This window comes from Oryctolagus cuniculus, chromosome X (genome assembly GCF_051225735.1).
Source record: "Oryctolagus cuniculus isolate XC-2025 breed Fujian yellow rabbit chromosome X, ASM5122573v1, whole genome shotgun sequence".
Taxonomy (NCBI): Eukaryota; Metazoa; Chordata; class Mammalia; order Lagomorpha; family Leporidae; genus Oryctolagus; species Oryctolagus cuniculus.
Window position 1 is genome coordinate 104,190,672 of NC_142888.1, and position 22,548 is coordinate 104,213,219.

Genomic DNA, 22,548 nt, shown 5'->3' on the forward strand with positions numbered 1-22,548 from the left:
ACAATTGTGATGTTCCATGACCCCAGAGGAGAGAGTGTTACTACAGTCCAGTGCTAGGAATGGGAGGTAAGTTACTAGAGGAGACAAGATGGATCTTTACAGAATTCATGATGGCCAAACTGAGTTATAATAACTCAATGATATTCTCAGCACAAATTAGAAAATTCCCTCATTTCTGGCAGTGCAAAACAAGGTATATTTTTATTGAAAGACCCAAGGCACTCAGGGAACACAATTAGTTCCATTATCTCAGAGGAAATCCAGCCAAATATCATAAAGAAACAACCATGAATGTATTCCCAATCACACCAGCAAAGGACAAAGGGGATGCTCAGATTTTCAGTTTTGCCAGGATGTAATAAGGTAACCCAATTTTTCCTACCACATCTGTGAGGGTATCAAAGAAGGCCAAGAAGGGAGCTGAGACCTCTGTCACCAACCAATAGTCATAAGCAACACCCCATCAATGGTATCAGTGGAGTCTGAGGGGGAAGACTGGAATGTTACTTCTACATAAAAGAATCAAGGTCCTCTTCTCCATTCCCTGGTGGAGTATTGTCAAAGGTAGCCTAATGGACAGTCAAGACTTTCATCACTTTGTATTGATAATGAAGTGACCATCACCTGGTACAAGAGGCAGTCATATGAGGAGCAATAAGGAGACACATTTATCCCTTCAAGCCAATGAGATATCAGTAGAAGCACAGTAAATAGTTATAACACCCACTCTGCTCAGCAGTGAAGAAGGTAAGTTATGTAATTTAATATGTACAGAAACCAGGAAAATTCAAAGGGAAAATACTTGAAAACACTATAGATAAATCAAAATGGAATTTAGAAATATTTAAATAGCACATGAAGGCAAAAACAGATCAAAGGAAAAATTAAAAATGGCAGATTTAATGTGAAAGACATCAAAGGCCGGCGCAGCGGCTCACTAGGCTAATCCTCCGCCTAGCGGCACTGGCACACCAGGTTCTAGTCCCGGTCAGGGCACCGGATTCTGTCCTGGTTGCTCCTCTTCCAGTCCAGCTCTCTGCTGTGGCCTGGGAGTGCACATGAGACCAGGATAAGTACCTGGCTCCTGCCATCGGATCGGCACGGTGTGCTGGCCGCAGCGCACCAGCTGCGGCGGCCATTGGAGGGTGAACCAATGGCAAAGGAAGACCTTTCTCTCTGTCTCTGTCTCTTACTGTCCACTCTACCTGTCAGAAAAAAAGAGATATCAAAGATTTCATTGAAATAAATGGTATAAATACTCCAATTAAACACAGAGAATGAAAGAATTGAGTGAAAATAGAAAAATTTAAAGAATCAACTTGAAAGCTGTTAGAATTGATAATTAAGTTCAGTAAATTTGCAGTATACAAAAATAACAGGCAAAAATCAGTGGCGTTTCTCCACACTAACAATGAACTTCCTGAGAAAGAAATCAAGAGAACAATCCTACTTAGATGGATTAAAACAATAAGTAAAATGATTAGGAAATAGGGACTAGTGTTGTGATTCAGTACACCTTAAGCCACCTCCTGCTATGCCAGCATCCCATATGAGAGCCAGTTCGAGTCCCAGCTGTTCCACATCCAATCCAGTTCCCTGCTAATATGCCTGGTTAGTCCCAAGTACCTGGACCCCGAATATCAGATGGAGTTCCAGCCTCCTGACTTGGGTCTGGCCCATCCCCGGGCCATTGCAGCCATTTGGGGAGTTAACCAGTGGATGGATGCACTCTCTTTGTGTCTGTCTCTGTCACTGTTTCTCTGTAACCATGCATTTCTAATAAATAAAATAAATTTTAAAATGATGCTTAGGAATAATTTTAACCAAAGGTGGAAGGCTTATACACTAAAAATCACAAACCGCCAGTAAAAAATTTAAAGAAGACATAAGTAAATGAAAAGATAGTCCTATGAAATGATAAAGATAAATAATATTATTTTTAAATAATATTATTAAAATGTCCATACAATCCAGAGCAATTTATAAATTCAATGTAATCATATCAAAATTCCAATACAATTTATGTAGATGTTCAAAAATCCTAAGGTACATATTGAACCAAAAAGCCCTGAATAGTTAAGTTGAATATGGGAATAACGAATAAATCTGGAAGCATAACACAGCCTGGTTTGAAACTATATTACAAACTGATAGTGATTTACACAGTGTGGTACAAATATTTAAGTTAACATATCAAGCAGTGGAACAGAAAAAAGAGCCCAGAAATGAACCCACTTGCCTAGAGTCAGTTTATTTTCAAAAGAGTTGTCAATTATATACAATGAGAAAAGGATAATCTCTTCAATAATGAAGCTGGAAATAATGCTGGAAAAAATAAGAAAAAGAATGAAATTGCATCCTTATACCATACACAAAAAACAACTTAAAGTGGTTAAAAAGCTTAAACATAAACCTGGAAGTTATAAAACTCCATGACAGTGGTCTGAAGAGGGATTTTTCAGATTTTAGGCCACAAAAGCAAAAATATACAAATGGAATCCCATCAAAATGGAATCTTCTGCACAATGATGGGATCAATTAACACACTGACAAGAAAACTTATAGACTGGGAGGAAATATTTGTAAGCCATAAGTCTGACAAATGATTAATATAAAAAATATTGCTAACTCAAACAAATTTATATAACAAAAAACAAGAACAATTATAATCTTGTAACGATGCTTCTGTTAGTGGTGGATAACATACATGATGGTGGCTTCATAAGATTATATTGGTGCTAAAATATTCCTATTGCTTAGCTGAATGTATAGCTGAAGAAGAGGCGAACGGTGAGGAAACTGCAGGATATAAACCTCCAAGAAAATTCATAATGAAGAGGCTAGAAGAAGCTTTAGCGGGCCTCAACAAGGTCCTTCAAAAGTTTGAAAACATGGATCCCTGAACACCAAAAGGTTTTCCTTAATAGAGAAGAATGTTCATAGAGCTTTATCTGTGTGCAAAGGTGTTATATAAAAGGAAACAAGCCAATCAAAACACTATGGAAATAATTTTGATAAGAGTGACATCTTTTTTTTTTATTTTTGACAGGCAGAGTGGACAATGAGAGAGAGACAGAGAGAAAGGTCTTCCTTTACCGTTGGTTCACCCTCCAATGGCAGCCGTGGCCGGCGCGCTGCACCGCGCTGATCCGAAGGCAGGAACCAGGTGCTTCTCCTGGTCACCCATGGGGTGCAGGGCCCAAGGACTTGGGCCATCTTCCACTGCACTCCCGGGCCATAGCAGAGAGCTGGACTGGAAGAGGGACAACCGGGACAGAATCTGGCGCCCCAACCGGGACTAGAACCCAGTGTGCTGGCGCCACAAGGTGGAGGATTAGCCTAGTGAGCCGCGGCGCCAGCAAGAGTGACATCTTCTTAAAAGACTCTCAGGCATATCCTTCAGGAGAAATTCCAGAAGAAGCAAATGTTCTAGGAGATGACAGCCCCATGTGAGTTATTGTCCCCGACCAAATTTCAGTGGGTCAGGATGTGCAGGTGGAGGACAACTTTATCGATGACCCTGAGTCTCTGTGGGCCAAGGCTAATGCATGTGTTTGTGTCTTAGTCTTTTAAGAAAAAGTTTAAAATTTAAACAAATAGAAAAACAACTGAAAGTACTCATAGAATAAAAATATAAAAAAAAAATTTGTGCATCTTTACAATGTGTCTGTCTTTTAAGCTAAGTGTAATAAGAGTCAAAAACTTTAAAAATTGTGTAAAGTAAAAATGTTACAGTACTTTAATGTTAATTTATTATTGACTTCCATTCCTGCAAGCTCCAGTCTTGTTAAGTTCCCTATAGAAGTCTACAATTTTGAAATCTTTCCTGCTTTATTTTTACTGTAACTATTCTATGTTTATATACACAAATATGCACCATTGTGTTATAATTACTTATAATATTCGGTACAGTCACATGCTAAACAAGTTGGTAGCCTGGAAAATAAAGACTATACCTTACAGCCTAGGTGTGCATTAGGCTATACCATCTAGATTTTTGCAAGTACTTATATGATATCTTCACAGTGATGAGTCATCTAATGACATAATTACCAGGTTACATTCCCTTTATTAAATGGTATGCGATTATAGTTCACTTAAGAAATGAGCAAGGCCGGCACCGCGGCTCACTACACTAATCCTCTACCTGCGGCGCTGGCACCCTGGGTTCTAGTCCCGGTCGGGATGCCGGATTCTGCCCTGGTTGCTCCTCTTCCAGTCCAGCTCTCTGCTGTGGCCCGGGAGTGCAGTGGAGGATGGTCCATGTCCTTGGGCCCTGCACCCGCATGGGCGACCAGGAGAAGTACCTGGCTCCTGGCTTCGGATAGGCGAGGTGTGCCAGCTGCAGCACGCCACTGGAGCAGCCATTGAGGGGTAAACCACCGGAAAAGGAAGACCTTTCTCTCTGTCTCTCTCTCTCTATCTCTCTCTCTCTCTCACTGTCCACTCTACCTGTCAAAAAATAAAAAAAAAAAAAGAAATGAGCAAATTATTTCAATAGACTTTTCTCACAAGAATAATGGCAGGATAACACATACTCATATATGAAAAAAAAATCTAGATATCACTAAAACTACAAGGAGATATCACATACACAACTTGGAATATCTATGGTCAAAATGGTGAAACATAACATATTTTGGAAAGGATATGAGGAAAAGGGAAATTATGTATATTGTTAGTGGGAATATGAATTAGTACTGACATGTCTATGCAATTTCCTCAGAACACTAAAAATATAACTACTATATGATCTAGCCATTCTGCTTTTGAGTATTTACTCAAAAGATTTGAATTCAATATGTTAAAGAGATGTCTATATGCTCATATTCAATTGGAGCACTATTCATAACAACCAAGTTACATAATCACCCTAATTTTCTATCAACAGCTGAATGGATAAAGAAAATATGGTGTGTGTATATATATATATATATATATATGCATAGTGGAGTACTATTCAGCCCTGAAAAGAGAATTTATGTGGCTTGGGGCAGCACAGATGGAATTGGAGAATGCTATATTAAGTGAAGTAAGCCAGGCTCAGGAAGACAAATACCATATGATCTCCTTTCTTTGAAAGTTCTTCAAAAATTTCATACAAATGTGTAATTATGAAAACGCTATGAGTGGATTTAAAAAAACTTTTGTATCAAAATGAAGTTATATTTAATTCCACTTTTCCATCAACCTTTTTTTTTAAAAAAAGATTATTTATTTATTTATTTGAAAGTCAGAACCACAGAGAGAGGGATAGACAGAGATCGATCTGCCATCGCTGGTTTATTCCCTAAAGGGCCTCCATGTCCAGGGCTGGGCCTGTTCAAAGCCAGGAGCAAGGAGCTTCTTCTGGGTAGTGGCCCAGACGCTTGGGCCATCTTCCCCTGCTTTCACAGGCGCATTAGCAGGGAGCTGGATCCGAAGTGGAACAGCCTGGACTCGAACCAGTGCCCATATGGGATGCTGGCATCATACATAGGCAGTGGCTTTAACCTCCATGCCACAACATCAGCCCCATTTTCTATGAACTCTTTAAAGTTCACTCATGTATGGTTGCCAAAACAATTGAACTCATAGGAGCAGAGTTGAATTGTAGTTATTAGAGACTGGGGATAAGGAGAACAGGGAGATGTTAACTAAACAGTAACAAGCCTCAGTTTGATAGAAGTATGTATGAGTTTTTTTGAGATTTTTTTATATAACATGGTGACTATAGCTAATAGCTGATTACTGTACATTTCCATGTCATGGGAAGGGTGGATCTCAGATATCTTATTGTGGAAGATGTCAAATATTGGACATGATGGATGAGTTTATAGGCTTGATTTAGCCATTCCACATAACGTGGGGGCTGCTGCAGAGGGATAAGCTGTCAACTGTGACACCTGAATCCAACATCAGAAAGCCAGTTTGAGTCCCGTCTTCTGCGCTATCTGTTCAGCTTCCTGCTAGGGAGCCTGAGAAGGCAGCAGAAGATGGCCGAAGTACTTGGCACCCTGCCACCGATGTGGGAGACCAGGATGGAGTTCTTGCTCCTGGCTTTGGCCTGGACTAGCCCTGGCCATTATGGGCATTTGAGGAGTGAGCCAGTGGATTTAAAATCTCTCTCTCTCTCTAACTTTGCATGTCAAATAATTAAATAAGTGAAAAAAATGATGACATCACTTAGTACACTATGTATAAAAACATAACATTACTTTGTACAACAATAATTTGCCAAAAAAAAAAAAACAGTGACAGCAACAAATGGTGACAAGAATGCAGAAAAAGTGAGATGCTCATACACTAATTGTAAGGTATAACATAGTAAAGCAAATCTGGAAATCAGTTTGACAGTTTCATAAAAGGAAACAAAAAACATACAATTGCTACATAACTTAGACATTTGTTTCAGAGAAGTTAAAATCTTTACTCAAGCAAAAACTTATACATTAATGCAACTGACTTATTTGTATTGTCAAAACGAAATTGCAAAGTATAGAAATGGAGAAGGGATTAGTGGTTGCTAGAGGTCAAAGACAAGGCAGATGTTTTGAGAAGGAGGAAGGTATGACTATAAAAGTACAAAATGTGGTGGTAGAAATGTTTCCTTTTTTGCTGTAGTAATGTTAATGATTAGCTATGATATTATGCTATAGTTTTGCTAGATGTTACCATTGGGTAAACAGTGTAAAGGGTACACACAGGATCTCTTTGTAGTATTACTTACAGCTGCATATTAATTTATAGTAATCTCAAAGCAACATTTAGTTAAAATATATGAATGCATGTAGAACGATTTGCATAACTAACAGCTAGTAAGTGCTAATTAAATGGCTTGGTGAGTAACCATAACAGTGCTTGAATATAGAATAGAGCCAATATTTATTGAACAGAGAAGATAATTGAATAGTTTCGAACTTAATGCCAAATACTTCTTAGGACTAAGGAAAATCAGGAGTTTTACATGTTGACCTGTGGATATTGCCAAAACAAAATTCTTTATAAGTGGTGGGAAAGAAGGTTTGAAATATGGAAGGGGGCTTCAGAGAAGGAGAGAGAAGGAAGCAGGAAAATGAAGCTGTTAAGGAGAAAGAAGGTAGAGACACAGATTTAGAAGAGAGAATGAGAAACTCAGGACAGATGGAGAGGAAACGAAAAAAAAAAAAAAAGGATGGAATGTATTGAGAAAGAAAACAGAGAGTGATCTATAAGGAAGTCTCCCAAACAGGCAGACAAAACATTAGACTGTTTGATAGAAAATGAGTAACACCACTGTAAGAAACACCACCACTGTACTCAAATACCAGTTTGGAGGATGTTTCAACGTGTAAACGCATTGAAGGAATGACCTGCAACACCGGGACAGATGCTTTGAAAGAGGTGATATGGTGCTCACATCAGCATTAAACCCTTGTGCAAGGTCATTTATCAGTCACCTAGAGGATCTAGCTGGAAGTGAGGAAATGTGAATAAATGAGGAAAAATGGAGTAATTTAAAACTTATGGCATGCTTCTCTTTCCCAAATTGAAAGCACCTGCCAACATTAGTCCCTGGTTGTGTTAATGCAGATGCCTAGGGATGAGAGTGACGTGAAAGGCAGTGCCTACACCAAGGTAGAGACACCAAAAAAAAAAAAAAAACTTGTGAAAATCAGTCAATGTTTGTACCATATAAATTGTCATTTAAATTGATAAAACATTAGCAAATATGGACAGTTTTTGTGGTTCCACATATTATATGAGGAAGCACTTGAGAAAGCCGAGAAATGTACCCAAATATAAGACATTACTATGAGGCAGCTTATAATCCCAAATGGGGAAAACCAACGATTTGGTACCAGAAAATCTCATGATTTTCTCGCTCTGCCACTTCTTAGCTTTTACTTTGGCTAAGTCATTTCACCTCTCCAAGTCTTCTCTTTTTAGATTGAAAAGAAACCATTTACCCTCATTGTGCTCAACTTCAAATAGCTTCTGTGTGAGTGCAAAATGAGTTAGTTTATTTAAAAGCACAATACAAACTGCACTAGCACTATGCTATCTAAATGCAAATGAATCTAGGCAAATGCTGCCTTATTCATATATATTAAAATGCATTGTTGTTGATTTAGATGTAGGTTTTGGCTCTTGGTTAGCTTTGTTTTTTAACTTTAACTTTTATGTTTTTCCTTTAGTGAAATTTGAAGGAAATATCTTAACCACAAACACCCACCCACCCACACACACACACACACACATATTATTCTTTGCTAGGGACTTTTTGAGGTGTTTGGGGAGCATGAAAGTATGCTACTTGCTATATGAGAAGGATGAGTTCAATCTACAAAAATAATGACAGGAATCTGATAGCCCCTTCTACTCCAAGAAAAACATATTTCTTTGTTTTCTGTTATTTTTAAAACCTAAAAGTTCAGCCAGCTTCCCTATGAATTAAATACACTTATTCTCAGATACCTCTGTGCTTCTTTTTAGGCTGAATCATCATCTCTAATGACATGGAGAGGTTATTTGGTGTGCCCTTCAATTATTTGGCCAAGGACCAAATTGTATGCATGTTTTTCTACTCTTGATCATTGTCAAGAGTTTTTTTTTTCCTTTGTTCTTGTCAAAGTTAAAAGAGCTTTAAAAATACTTAAGTAGATAAGTGCAACACTTAATGTACTTGTACATTGTTCTTTATTAACAAGAATCTGTTGTGAATTTTACCTTGTCAGCTGGGCAATTTGGAAGAAACCATCAGCAACGTAGCTCCAGTGTGTCTTTGTAATCATTCTGGGGAGGAGAGAGAGCATGTCATGGCCAGTACTTCTCTTCTCAGTTAGCTAATAGAAAAATTGATATTTTTCAAGATTCAGCCTGTACATACAGATGACAAGACAAAACAACGATGTGGTTGAAGAACACCAAACAGACTGCATCATGAAGAAAAAGCAAAAATAGTACAGAGTGCTAAAGCTGCTTTCATAATCAATACACTTAAATAAACATGCTTGTGGCAATGTATATTGATCACACACATGCACACAAATCACAATGTCTGATTCTTGTTTGCTTTTATCTAACTTACGGGCGGTATGTGTAGTCAGCATTAGTGACATATGGAGATTTTATTTCAGTTGTGAAGTGAATACTGCCTTTCCAAAAACTACAACTAAGACCTTATGGTAATAATCTATAACCTACCCTGATATGGTTACATTCTTAAACCAATTTCCCATCCCTAAATTAACATATACATTCATACTGTGAGATAATGGCATGTGATGTGAACTGCCTTGTTTCGTAGAGCAATGTAGGGAACTATTTCCAATTGTCCTGATTTATAGATAAAATATTGGATTGGAAAAAATCTAACTTCTCTGGCTTGCCTAAGAGCCAAATGTTGTGCATTTAAATAAGTAATACATAACTTAAATATTTAACAAAATTACTTTTGTTCACAGCCACATGTTTTCTATTACTCTCTATCATGGCCCATGTACTGCAGGCAATCTCATTTATTTGTCACTTCGTTTCACACCAATGTTATGGTTTTATCTATAGATTCCATTACTCCATTAATGATTCCATTATTTTTCCACCTGCACAGCTGTATACTTTCATTTTTACCAGCTGCTTAAGAAGTACTTCCTCAGTTCCACTGAGTTATAAAACATGAGCCTACTGAAACAAATTCATGGAAAATTAAAGATTAATATATTTTGTAGCAAATTTTTTTAATCCTGCATAGTTTCTTTATAACATATCCTCCATTAATATTTTGAGGATTCTTTGTATGTCCTTTAATATGCTGCAAGATTATCTTTGCTGGCATTTTGTAGATGATTTTACACCTATATTGATGAGGGATATTTGTACATTTCATGTAATGCCCTTGAATGAATCTAGGTAATGCTGGCCTCATATAATCAATAGTGAATGTGATATATCTCCTATTCTAATTTTGATCAGATTTTGAAAGAATTTGTGTTAATTCTTTCTTTATTTACTTATTTTATTTATTTTACAGTCACAGTTTTAGACAATGAGAGAGACAGAGAGAAAGGTCTTCCTTCCGTTGGTTCACCCCCCAAATGGCCGCTATGGCCTACGTGCTGCACCGATCCAAAGCCAGGAGCCAGGTGCCTCCTCCAGGTCTCCCATGGGGTGCAGGGCCCAAGCACTTGGGCCATCCTCCACTGCACTCCCGGGCCATAGCAGAGAGCTGGACTGGAAGAGGAGCAGCCAGGACTAGAACCGGCACCCATATGGGATGCCGATGCTGCAGGCGGAGGATTAACCAAGTGAGCCACAGCATCAGCCCCGTGTTAATTCTTTAAATGCTTGGTTGAATTCACCAGAAACCCATCTGGGGCTGACCATTTCTTTGTTATAAGGTTTTCAAGTCACATATTAAATTTCAGTATTCATGTTGGACTAGGCTATTTCTTTGTGAATTAGCTTTACTAATTTATGCATTTCTAACACTTTCTCCATTTCATCTGCGTTATCTAAGTTGTTATACAATGGTTTGCAGGATAGTTTTATAATCCGTTTTTATTTGTCGTAAGACCAGTGGTAATATTTTTACTTTCATTTCTTATATGAATTGTATGTTTCTTCTTTTACTCATCATTCTACCTAAACATTTATCAATGTTGATTTTTTTGAATGATCAACTTTTGGGTTCATTTAGTCTATTATATAAATATCCATATTCCTGTTTTGTTCTTTATTATCTTCTTTCTGCTACACTGGTTTTAGTTTACTTTTTGTGCCCTCATTCCTCAATGAGTAAAGTTGGGTCTTTACAGTGTCTTAAAGTTAGATTTGAAATCTTCCTTTTTAATGCAGTTATTTGCAGTGTATATTTCCACATGTACACTGCCCCCTCTGCTCTTGTATATTTTAGAGTATTGTGATTTTGTTTTTATTGCTGTTTAAGTATTTTCTAATTTTCCTTGTAGTTTCTTCTTTGACCTATTGGTTAAGAAGTTATTAATTTTCATAATTTTGAAAGTTTTTCAAGGTGTTAGGATAAAAAGAATAACAACAAAGATGAAAATCGAAGTGACATTAAACTGAATAAAAAAATAATTCTACATTTATATGTTACCTTAGAAAAAATATTTAATTCTAAGGAAGGAAACTACTCAGTGTCTTTTTGTAAGTTTGCTGTGGGTCCTGATATTTAATTTTAAGCTTAATAGTTCTCAAACTGTACTTATTTCATGTCTAGAGGAAGATCAGTAGAAGGGAAAATATGTATTGAGCCAATATATTAACTATAGTGATAATTATGAATTATTTATGGAAGGCAGAGTATAGTTTGTACTAGGAGATCTGAATTCACCATAAATAATTTATTTGCTTAGTCTCTTCATGCTTTGAAGCAAATGGGCAATATGTTGAGTGAGGAAGGCAGCGAAAGTAGTTTAATGTTGATGAAATCAGGGTTACAGAAGCAAATTTTCATCAACGGTGGGGAATGATTATGCACTAAGGCAAGACACTTATTTTTTTCTAAAATTACTTGGTCTAAAAACAAAAAATATACAAAATGTATTTTTTTAAATTTATTTATTTATTTGAAAGAGTTGCACACAGAGAGAAGGAGAGGCAGAGAGGTCTTCCATCCACTGGTTCACTCCCCAAATGGCTGCAACAGCTGGAGCTGTGCTAATCTGAAGCCAGGAGACAGGATCTTCTTCTGGGTCTCCCATGTGGGTAAAGGGGCCCAAGGACCTGGGCCATCTTCTACTGCTTTCTCAGGCCATAGCAGAGAGCTGGATTAGAAGAGTAGCAGCTGGGACTAGAATGGGTGGCCATATGGGATGCCGGCACCACAGGAGGCAGCTTTACCCGCTACGCCACAGTGCCTGCCCCAGCAAAATGTACTTTAAAATATGTAAAATGAAAAATGCCATTTATTTCTGACCAAGTTATAATTTTACATTAGTCCACAAATATGACTCTAAAATATCATGTGACCTCTGGCAAATAATTGTGTTTCAATGCAATCCAGCCATTTGAGCATTGTATAGACAAAAGGGATGGCTGGGGCATTTATTAATGTATTTTTTAGCCAGTAGTGTTCATATACAGCTACGAGTTATATACCTCTGCCTGGACTCATGTATTTCCTGTAACTGGTTAGTTAACTGCCATATATTAGGCTTTCTAGGACCCCAGTAAAGTGTGATACAATAAGTATATAGGCTACAACTTAGATTACTGAAACAATGATTAAAATTTCTTCACCTTTTGTCATAACTTAGTTTGGAAGAGATGTTTTGCACCTTTTGTAACCAAAATATCTATTATTTTTGAATGTATTAAATGTATGAAGTTAGCAAGATCCTTTCTTAGTGAAATATTTAAATGTGTTATAGTAAACTATTTCATTACTAGATATCTTATTTAACATATTCCTATTTAATTTAAAATAACTTTTGTTAACTAATAAAATAAGACCCTCACTGAAGAAATACTTGCAGTAATATCACAAACGATATTTTTTATTTTTGATTTGAGATTCAGTACTCAGCTTGCTATGCTTTTTTAAAAACTTTTATTTAATAAATATAAATTTCCAAAGTACAACTTTTGGATTACAGTGGTTTCCCCCCTCCAACCTCCCTCCCACCTGCAACCCTCCCATCTCCCGCTCCCTCTCCCATTCCATTCACATCAAGATTCATTTTCAATTATCTTTATATACAGAAGATCAATTTAGTATAAACTAAGTAAATATTTCAACAGTTTGCACCCACACAGAAACACAAAGTATACAGTACTGTTGGAGTACTAGATATACCATTAATTAACATAGTACAACACATTAAGGACAGAGATCCTACATGGGGAGTAAGTGCACAGTGACTCCTATTGTTGACTTAACAAATTGACACTTTTGTTTATGGCATCAGTAATCACCCTAGGCTCTTGTCATGAGCTGCCAAGGCTATGGAAGCCTCTTGAGTTCTCCAACTCCAATCTTATTTAGACAAGGCCATAGTCAAAGTGGAAGTTCTCTCCTCCCTTCAGAGAAAGGTACCTCCTTCTTTGATGGCCTGTTCTTTCTACTGGGATCTCACTTGCAGAGATCTTTCATTTAGGTCCTCTTTTTTGTTTCCATGCCTGCAATACTCTCATGGGCTCTTCAGCCAGATCCAAATGCCTCAAGGGCTGATTCTGAGGCCAGAGTGCTGTTTAAGACATCTGCCATTCTATGAGTCTGCTGTGTATCCCGCTTCCCATGTTGAATTGTTCTCTCCCTTTTTTATTCTATCAGTTAGTATTGCAGAGTTCTTTCATTTAGTTTTTTTTTTTTTTTTTTTTTAGAAACGTGCCAGGGGATTCCAATTCAATCCCATCAAAGTGACATGTACCAATGCCATCTCATTAGTCAAAGTGATTAGTTTCAGTTCACAATTGATCATACTGATAGGTCTAAGAGTCAAAGGGATCACATAAACAAGACTAGTGTCTGCTAATACTAACCGATAGAATTAAAAAGGAGAGAGTGATCCAACATTGGAAGTGGGATACACAGCAGACTCATAGAATGGCAGATGTCCTAAACAGCATTCTGGCCTCAGAATCAGCCCTTAAGGCATTCAGATCTGGCTAAAAGGCCCTTGAGAGTATTTCAGGTATGGAAAGACAAATGATATTTATGCTAAAGTTTTATAGCATTTCTATTTTCTGATTTCCCTTATTTTTTATGAGGCATGAAGACAGAATATTCAAATTGAAATTTACTTAAAGGTTGGTTTCAGAAGTCACAGTCTTGAAACTCCAGGTCTACAAGGAAATGAATTATGGAAATATAAATGAGCAAAACTATGTATAAGGATGAAATGGATTAGCAAGTGCTATGATACAATGAACTTCCATTTTATATTTCATAGGGAGTATCCTACATTGTTCTAGTCAATTTCCATGATTTGGGGAAAGGGATCTAGTGTTGTCATTATTTTTATTTTTGAAAAGAACCTCTTTAATCTGGATTTTACATGTAAGGTCTGAATTCTATATTTCTAGCTGGTCCTTCAAAAACAATTAATAATATGTAGATCAAATAAACATTCTCGTGACAATATTTGAAACACTGGATAATCATTTTCAATGTCTCCTGTAGACAAAATGGTTAACTACATTAAATTGATTGTTAATAACTCTTGCCCTTTCTGTGCACTGGAATTTAACATGAAACTCAAATGTCTCCTGTAGGATGGCAGGGATAGAAGAAAGAGTAATTAACTGAGTCACAGATGGTTTGACATTAAAATCTTATGTCTATCTGTAATTCTAATTCATTTCATTAGTTTGGGTCTTTTAGGGTTTGAGTTTCCCTTTCTATAAAAGACACCATGAGTTTAAATACCTTCAAAACATTTTCAGGTTTGAAATCCTATGATTCACAACTTCTTACAAATCAAAAGAAACCTATATTGTTTTCCTTTGTCAGAGTGTTTATAACTGGAAGGTAATAGATTTATCTGATAAACTCATTCCTAGTAATACCTATTTGATCAAATAACGTATTGCCTGAATTTAATAACAACTCTTAATTCCTTCAGGACTGGTAGTTGTATTGGGAATGTGTTGTCACAGTAATCATCTACTTAAGAGATGTTTCTTATTCTTGCATGTTTTTATTAGTATACATTGTTTAATCTTTTATTTAATAAATATAAATTTCCAAAGTACAGCTTTTGGATTACAGTGGCTTTCTCCCCCCATAACTTCCCTCCCACCCACAACCCTCCTATCTCCCATTCCCTCTCCCATCCCATTCACATCAAGATACATTTTCAATTATCTTTATATACAGAAGATGAATTTAGTATAATTTTACAAGGGAAAAAGTCATATACCAGTAAAAAGAGACTTTATCATAGATTGTGAATTCCTGTTGTTCTATTTTGTGGCTAAATAATATGATATACATTATTGAGTTTCCTGTTCATTTAGCAACTATTTACTGTCTACCTAATATATAGCAATTATAGTATAGGACTATTACATTAACTATGGTAGAGAAACAGTCAATATTAATTTTTCTCTTTTTTTAAAGATTTATTTATTTATCTATTTATTTGAAAGGAAGAGTTATACAGAGAAGTGGTGAGAGATAGAAATCTTCCATCTGCTGTTTTATTCCTCAAGTGGCCACAATAGCAATAGCTGGAGCCAGGAGCTAGGAATCCATCTGAGTAACCCTCATTTTTGGTAGGGGGTTATATACTTGAACCATCTTCTGTTGCTTTCTCAGGCACAATTGCAGGAATCTGGACTGGAAAATGAGTAGCCGGGATATGAATGGACACTCCAACATGGCAAAGATATAGTTTACATTCAATCTAGGATAAATAGAATTTCACTTTTTATTCTTTTCTTTTATATTCCAGAATGTGTACACTTTTCAAAATCAAGCAAATCAGCCTGTCTCCAACTTACTCTCGTCTCACTTCTAGGCACTCTAACAAACACATGCATACTTATATACAGTCCTCATTTCTATATAGAACTTAAATTCTTTAATAAGTATTGAAAATGCGGAAAACATGTAAACTTTAAACTTTTGTGATCCTACCAGGGAACTAAAGTGTCATGAAGGTCATTGCCTAGATTTTCAAGAAAACTGAGATAAACCTTTCTACTGAGTTTTCAAAGCTGTGTGTCGCTTTAACTATGGTACTTATGTAACCACCAATATCACATGAGATTGGTGAGGAATGCTGGCTGATTTATAACATCAGCCTTTTCTTGTCCTAGATATTATTCAATTCTAACTTCTTCCTAAGGCCCCTCCCAACGTCATGATGAGAGTATAAAATATTTGGAGCATCTTTTTTTCTCCAACACTTGATAGGACACATGCCTATGGCACTTTTTCTCTTCTGTTCCTTCTGTAGAATCATACAATCACAACTGGCATTGCTTTAGAAATTTCTAAAAGGCAATGGCAGTATATCAAGTGGTAATTCAAATCAAAAACTCTCTTAAGAATACTCAAGGCAAGAGGACAAATATCAGAGAGTAGGAAGACAAGAACTCTTAGCTTCTATCCAAGTGATCTATCGATTTAGTTATTTGTGGGGGATATGCACTAGTAAAAAGAGGGCTGCTATTTTACAAGTTTTTCTGGTATATTATATAGAACATATTTTGTATGCATTATTTACACAAAATCCTCTTGCTCTTTTGTTAATAAGCTATTATTAAACACTTATTAAGGTCTTGTACAGATTATTTTATTCTTAATATCGACTTTGAGTTAGTCATTATTCTTTCCATTTTAGAAAGGAGTAGACTCAGACTTGGAGGTCATAAATTACATGTTTGTCTTATGCTTAGAGATTAAGCCAAAATTATTTTTTTACATGTAACTCAAATCCTTGTATTTTTTACCACTGCATAACACTGCCTCACTGTTGTATAGTTAAGTATATATAACTCAGCTATAGCAAACTTGAAATAAACTAGTCAAACTTTCTGTTTAATTATATCTGTCCCTGAATACATCAATTTCAAAATAAATGATCTCTGTTAAATATTTTATATAGTAGTATGAAGCAGGATTTCTGTTAAAAAACTAGTTTTGTATGGAGATGTAGTGATATGATGACCTTAAAACTTAAGACTCAAACTTTTTTTGGAGATTCAAAATTACTGACACTTTTTGGGAATTCTGTATTTTGTTTGAATCAACACAGAATGCGCAACCAAATGAACTAGGAGCAGGCACCATAGCCACTGCTGATTATCTCCAGCAAGATTCTCTATCTGACAAATTATGGGCTGTATATAGTTTGCTCAGCTCTGACAGTGTTAAGGAATCAGTTAATTGTCAGCATGGTGGGCCCTTGATCCTCAGGGAGATCAGCCTACATGCTTAAGAATTTTGCCTAACCCTGGAAATACATATTCAGCTGTGACTAAACACCACAATCTGCACATTTTCCTGGACACATTTTAAAAGTGTGATAAGGGGTGAAACATAAGAGTGACTGACAAAGAAAAATAAGTGGTAGAGAGAAAACGACATAAATAAAGTGAAGGTAAATCATGAGTTTTGTAAAGTCACTAGTATAGGCAGCAAGAGATATCCACTTGACAAGATGATTCAGAATCACTAGTACTGAATCACTATAGCGACTTGTGTAATCTCAATGATACATTTTTCCAGCTGACTAAAAGAACTGGTTGCAAATATAAGAAAATATTGTCTATTATTTCTATACTTTTTGATCTAAATTTTTTAAAAGATTTTTTTTTTATTTGAAAGTCAGAGCCACAGACATGGAGAGACAGAGATCTTCCACTTGTTGGTTCACTCCTCATATGACTGTAATGGCTAGGGCTGGGCCAGGCTGAAAACAAGAGCCAGGAGCCAGGAGCTTCATCTGGGTCTTCCACATAGGTGGCAGGGGCTTAAGCACTTAGGCCATTGTCTACTGCTTTCCCAGGCCATTAGCAGGAAGCTGGATCTGAAGTGGAGCTACTGAGACAGGAACTTGTGCTCATATGGTATTCTGGTGTCACAAGCAGCGGCATGACCAATTATGTCTTAATGCTGGAGCCTAAATTTCAAACAAATACTAATAAACTGAGAATATCCTGGTAACTTGGAGACTTATAACCTGAAAGGCCTAAGTAGTACTCTCTATTTTGTTCAATGTCATGATACTATTTAAAAATAATGATTCCAATAGTAATAATAATTACTATTTTTAGACCTCAGCTACGGGCTATAGAATGTATTGTGAAGTTGATGCTCATTTGATAATTCTAAAACAGACCTGAAAGAGAGAGATAATGCCTCTTTACACGGGTGAAGGAACTGAGGCTCACAGAAGTTAAGTAATCTGATGCGGATTATACAGTTAAATATGAAATTGGAAATTGAAAGGAGGTCATTTGACTAGAAAACCTGTAAACTTCTGCTATCTGTGTATGTTTGTGTACACATGCATACATACTTTTTTCTAATTACAGTTGTGAAGAATATTCATTGTTGAAAATGGAAAGTACAAAAAAGTGTACCCAGAAGAAAAACAATCATTCAGAATTCCAATATCCATATTGCCACCTTCAAACAAGTTTTGCAAGTTTACTGATTATTTGTATTTTATTCATGCTGTTTTGCATGGAAAAGATTTGCACTTCAATGTAATAAAATGTACCATTTTTGATATATTTAACATATTAAAGTTTAGGAAATCCTTTCTCACATAGAACTCATAAACAGAATCATCTTTATTTTAAATGTGCTTATAGTTTTATTTTATTTAAAATGTTTTAATCCAAATATAACTGAATTCTTGCATGATATTTGAAGGTGGCATATAAAATCAATTAAATTTGCAAGCATACTTTTCCTTTGTAGTATCTCCTTGAGATTTTATAATTTTCACTATGCAATATTATCTCTCAAAGGGAATTTTTATTGAGCATCTTCTATGTGCTAAATAATGCTAATCACTTTACATTGGCTATTTTATTTAATTAGCACGACAGCCTTCTAAGGTAGACATTATCATCACCATCACACAGATGAGGAAAATGAAGAAAATGAAGAAATATATATATATATATATATATAAATTGCCCCAGAGTCATACAGCTAAAAAGCTTTATTCCCAATATTCTAAATGTTTTCCAATGCTTGAGTGATTCATATTATTCTATTATTTCACTCTCATTAGCATCATAAGACACTTCATTAAACATTGAGAGAAATAAAACTTTATTCTCCCCAGTATGTTAGTCTCTCTTGCTAGAAAAAAAATGATATAATGGAAATAACATCATCATCATTATATCATCTTCATCTTCATCATCAACAAGAAATCAAGCTAGTGTTTGTGAAAAACTAATGATAAAGTGATTTGTTCAGATTACAGCTTTTTGATTTACTATAGGTTTTTATGTGGGATTCAACTAAATCATAACAGTGACACAATCTCTGGTATTGTGAGCAGATTTAGGATTTAGTTAATGGTTACTTGGTAAGGGAAATATATGCTCTAGTGGTATTTTTAGCATACAGGTATGGAAGGGGAAATTATTTCATGGATTTCAACTGTTACAACAAGGAAGTCTGGCGCTTCCCCTCCCCTCCAACCATGAAGTGCTGTTGAGCCTGCAGGTCTGTGTTGAGCCTGTGTCATGGGTCTCTGTTCCATAGGTTGAGGTTTGTTAATGTTATCAAGAACAAGCCCTACTTTACAAGACACAAAGTGAAATTTAGAAGACAGCAAGGGGTAAAACTGATTACTATGCTCAACGCTTGGTGATCCAGGATAAAAATATATAGAACACACCCAAATGCAGGATGGTAGTTCATGTAACTAACATAGATATCATTTATCAGATCTCTTATTCCTATATAGAAGAGGATATGATAGTCTGTGCAATTTATGCATATGAACTACCAAATTATGGTATGAAAGTTGGCCTGACAAATTATGCTGCAGCGTATTGTACTGGCCTGCTGCAGACTTGTAAACTCCTGAGTTGATTTGGCATGGACAAGATCTATGAAGGCCAAGTGGAGGTGACTGGAGATGAATACAATGTGGAAAGCACTGATGGTCAACCTGGTGCCTTCACCTGCTATTTGGATGCAGGCCTTGCCAGGGCTACTACTGGCAATAAAGTTTTTAGAGCCCTGGGGGGAGCTATAGATGGAGGCTTGTCCATCCCTCACCGAACAAAACAATTCTCTGGTTATGCTTCTAGAAACAAGGTGTTTAATGCAGAAGCACATCAGAAGCACAACATGGGAAAGAATGTTGCAGATTATATATGTCACCTAATGGAAGAAGATGAAGATGCTTACAAGAAATAATTCTCTCTCAATACATAAAGAACCACGTGACTCCAGACATGATGGAAGAGATGTGTAAGAAAGCTCACATGAGAGAATCCAGTGTATAAGAAGTTTAACAGAGAAGTTAAAATAAAAAGATAAAAAGAAGTCGTGGAAGCTTCACAAAATGTCCCTTGTCCAGAAGAAAGATTGGGCAGTCCAAAACAAAGCAGGCATCCTCAGAGCTCAGGGCCAAACTGCTGAGAGCTAAACCAAACTGTTTTCTATGAAGATTTTTCCAATAAAGATCATAAACTTATTGAACAAGCAGCTATTTTGTGTTGAACTCTTGCTGTGAATCTATTTGAGAAGCCCTGAAGTGCATATAAAAGCAAGGGAGTTGACAGTCTGCTCCAGGAAATAAGTATACTTTTGTTGTTGTTGTTCAGAAAAAACTGGCAGGTTGACTCCCATAAAGTTGACACCTATTTGTTGGACTTTGATTCTCCCTGACAGGAGTTACTATCTCTCAAATTTTATGAAGTGAAGCTCTTGCTAAAATCCAGCAAGCAACAGGCCAACGATCATTTGGAAATATTACTTCTCTCTATTTATTACAACCAGATGGTTAGTGGAGAGCAAAAATACCCTCAAAGTACACAAACCTAAAGCATACAAAACTGGTGCTAATCCATGGCTTTAAATTTTGAGAAAACTGGTGAAACCACATAGATTTAACACATTCACTTGTACTGGGGGGAACCTTTCGAAAAGAAGTTGTTGCATTTTTTGAAGATATTGAAAGGTACATGCCAGGTCCTGAATACACATATGAAAATGTCATGACAAAAGCAAGTATTAAGCTTGTATATCAAGTTTGCACGTGTAGAATGGTTACAAGAGTAAATTTACATGCCATTTTAAGAAATAGTCCTTTGGCCCATGGGAAATACTGTTTAGAAATAGAAAATTACTGAGTCTCCTGTGATTTCAATCTATCTAGTTCTTACAGTTCCGCATTCCCCATAGCTGAAATTCAGACTATATGGATCTGAACTGAGCCAATGGTCTTAAAATGTCAGTTTTTAAGGGCTCAGTTGGCTGGTTGATACTAGGACAGATCCCTAAAATCAATGATAATTTCAGCCACAAAAAATGGTAATTGCATATCATCAAGTAGAACACTTTATTGAGCTAAAAGTCATGGAAACATTCTGAATCTTGCACACAATATTTGCTGTCTGAGATTAAAAATGTGTAATGCTATAATTAGCCATGCTATTGATTAATCCTCTGAAAAAAAGAGAAATATTCGTACCCACATCTGTTGTTGTACAAACCAAAGTATTTTCATTAGTATTCATAGAAAAACGTTTTTTGTCATTGCCCCAATCTTTTCCCAGTAAGAGAAAATGAAGACTATTGCTTCCCCTCCTCTGTTATGTCTGCAGTAAGTTGTAGCTCTATGACATTGTTTTTTAATTTTTTTATTAATACAAAGAACAGATTTTGTGTAGTTCATAGATACAATTCCAAGAAAATAATGACCATTATTTCCTTCCTTCCTTCTTTCCTTCCTTCCTTCCATTCATTTCTATGATATTTTTAATTTATTTATAATCACAGGCTTAATTCTCGACTAAATAAAGAGTTCAACAAGTAAAAAGTAGAAAGACCAATGTTCAATAGGAATAAAGACAAGGCCTGTAAGCAATATTTGGATCCCAATATGTCACTTTCATTCATATATATTAACTGATTTTGTACTCAATATATTAGCTACCATAAATCAGAAAAAAACATGTGATATTTGTCTTTTTGAGTCAGTCTACAGTTTGAAATAGAAAGTGCCAATGCAAATCTGTAGAGATATAAAAACAAACATATTAATGATATCCTCAGAGTACAGTTTTAAATTATTTTATTAAAACAATAACGTATTTCCAATAAATGCACCAAGAATCAAATTTTGACTGGAGCAAATACTTCTTTCAATAAAAATTCACTTCAAAGCTAGTCGAAAATTTATTAGCATAAAATCAATAGATAAATGCTTTAAAGAGTAGCTTTAAAATGCATACTAAAGAGACTCACTTTAGATTTAAGGACACACATCGGCTGAAAATAATGAGATGGAAAAAGATATTCCAAAAGGATATGATAACCAAAAGAGACTGGGAGTTGCTACCCTTATATCAGACAAAATAGATCCTAATGCAAAAATTGGCACATGAGACAAGCAAGGTCATTATGGTAGTAAAGCAATCAATACATTGGTAGGTTATAACATTTGCAAATATATGTGTACCCAACCTTGAAGCACTAAATCTATAAGACAAATACTAACAGAAATGAAGGGAGAAATATATAGCAATGTAGTAAAAGTTACGGGCTTCAGTATCTCACTTCCAACTATGAATATATCTTCCAGAAAGAAAATGAGGTTAACAGTGGACTTGTGTAACACTATAAACTAAATGGACTGAACAAAAATACACAAATCATTCCACAAAACAAAAGCAGAGTACACATTTCTTCAATTGTACATGGAACATTCACGATGATAGACTATATTTTAGGCCATAAAACAGTGCTAAAGCATTTTACAAGATTGCAATCATATCGAGTACCTTTTCTGACCACAAATATGTTGCTAGAAATCAACAACTAGATGAAAGCTGAAAAAACCATAAACATGCGGGAATTAACCATCACATTCTTGAACACTATAAGATCGATGAAGAAATTATGAGGGAAAAAATTTT

The 22,548-nt window shown here is 35.9% G+C and overlaps 1 pseudogene; it reads left to right on the plus strand.

Moving 5' to 3' along the window:
- The window catches only part of LOC100344436 (large ribosomal subunit protein uL18 pseudogene), a 129,553-nt pseudogene extending 109,499 nt beyond the window's left edge, over nt 1-20,054 (plus strand).
- Nucleotides 20,055-22,548: the final 2,494 nt, after the last annotated feature.